Source organism: Bos mutus, chromosome 10 (assembly GCF_027580195.1).
Source record: "Bos mutus isolate GX-2022 chromosome 10, NWIPB_WYAK_1.1, whole genome shotgun sequence".
Lineage (NCBI taxonomy): Eukaryota > Metazoa > Chordata > Mammalia > Artiodactyla > Bovidae > Bos > Bos mutus.
The window spans coordinates 76,036,165-76,038,229 of record NC_091626.1 but is presented as its reverse complement, the minus strand read 5'-3'; the positions used below and the strand labels follow the sequence as shown (position 1 = coordinate 76,038,229).

Here is a 2,065-nt window from a genome sequence, read left to right as displayed (position 1 = left end):
ACTAACTTTGCTGGTTCTGCAAATAGTTATTTACACTAACTAAAATGAAGGCTACAAAGAATTTATGTCTTTATTGAACTTTATAAATTTCATACTTATTGGGAAAGAGGAGCTTATGGGGGGGGGAGCTATATTTTTTGGTGTTTCTGTTATTAACTCACTCTGACCTTTCTGTGTCTGAGATTTCTCCTACAAACCCAGGTAAAATGGCGCTATTTGCCCTCTAAGTTCAACTTTTAAAACAGTTATAAATAAAACTAGATATTGTAAAACAAAAACTATGATATATCCAAAGGTAGATCATATTTTTCATTTTTAGTTCCCCAGTGATTTTTAAAAAGATATGTAAAGAGCATCGCAGATGAATGAAAGCTTCAGCATCATTGTATGGCATTAGTACTGAGTCACAGTAGAACCCTTAACAACATGGTGTAAAGGCAGTAGAAAGGAGTTGGCTATCATGATCCATACCAGTGTTTGATTAGAATGATATAGTATTTGTAATTAAGCATGTTCTAATACTACATCAGAGGGAACAACCAGAAGAAATAATATAGAATCCAAAATGCATTTTCACACAGCGTTAGCATGTACATCACTCAGCCACACATGGTTTGGGGGTTGTATAAATTTTCTTTTTTTTTTTTTTCTTTTTTTCTAGGACCAACTCCACAGGAGGAGTTACTCCACTCTCAGAGGTGCAAAACACTGCCCAGAGGTACTCAGCCACAGCACCAAAACAGTGCTGAAGTCAGACCTCGATAAAGGCAGTGCTTGCTCTTCCAACAGTGTAACACCATCTGAGGCATCACGCTAGCCTGGATAGCTGACAACTGCTGGATGATGTATAAATTTTCATGCATCAGTTTGAGTAAGTTTATCAGTCATGGTGCTTTCAGCCATTGAACAACAGACTTATCAAACTATGTCATGTGCAATTTAATGAGGATATAAAAATGCTTAACAAAAAGTGGTTTACCACTAGTTAATATAGACTTACATGAACAATCATTTCCTGAGAATGACTATTAATCAGACAAATAGAACTCCCACAAATAGAACTGCTCTGTGATTTGGACAAGTCCTTCAACCACTCTGATTTTTAGAAACTTCACACAGAGGGCATGGATTGGTTGCCAGTGCTCTTCTCACACTAATGCTTTTGAATTATTACTTAGTGCATTTGCTTTCATAAATTAAATTCATTTTAAGAGTAGAATTATACTGAACTAGAAAGTTTAAAATGATGCAACATCTTTTAGAAATTTTTTTCCCAAATTATTTGCATTCTTCCCCCATATTTGCCTGCTGCTGCTGCTGCTAAGTTGCTTCAGTCGTGTCCAACTCTGTGCGACCCCATAGACTGCAGCCCACCAGGCTCCCCCGTCCCTGGGATTCTCCAGGCAAGAACACTGGAGTGGGTTGCCATTTCCTTCTCCAGTGCATGAAAGTGAAAGTGAAAGTGAAGTCACTCAGTCGTGTCCGACTCCCAGCGACCCCATGGACTGCAGCCTACCAGGCTCCTCCTTCCGTGGGATTTTCCAGGCAAGAGTACTGGAGTGGGGTGCCATTGCCTTCTCCATATTTGCCTACTTGCCTATTTACACACTCAGGCAATACTAAATCCTTTTTTCTCTTACCAATTAATTTAGGAATGACATCTATTTTCACACTTTCCTTTAGTTTCCTTTAGAAACTAAGCTCTTTGAGACAAAATCTATACTTTTTTTTTTTCACTGTATTTAGCAAAGTGCCTAAGACACATTCATTAAATATTTTTTAATAAATTAATGTTACCTGATAGTATCAATTTACTGTGCACTCTGGTGTCTGCGTCTCCCAGCCATTACCACAGTTCCTAAGGTTGTGGATATGACATAATCTGAAATCCAGATTGGAGAAGTTCTCCACTCTTGTCTTTATTCCATTGCTGTAAGCCGTTTCAGAAATTATCTGCTCTTGCTTTCTTCCCTCTTGGCTTTGAGAATGGTTCACCCTCCTTGTTTTGTTCCATTTGGCTTTGGCAGCTACTCCCAGACTGTTTACCTTGTGTACTGACCTTGGA

The 2,065-nt window shown here is 38.5% G+C and overlaps 1 non-coding gene across 1 annotated transcript; it reads right to left on the bottom strand.

Moving 5' to 3' along the window:
• Positions 1-641: 641 nt before the first annotated feature.
• Positions 642-841, bottom strand: LOC138989608 (small nucleolar RNA SNORA74). Its single transcript, XR_011465867.1, has one exon. It is a non-coding gene; the product is annotated as a small nucleolar RNA SNORA74 (small nucleolar RNA).
• Between the last annotated feature and the right edge of the window lie 1,224 nt (positions 842-2,065).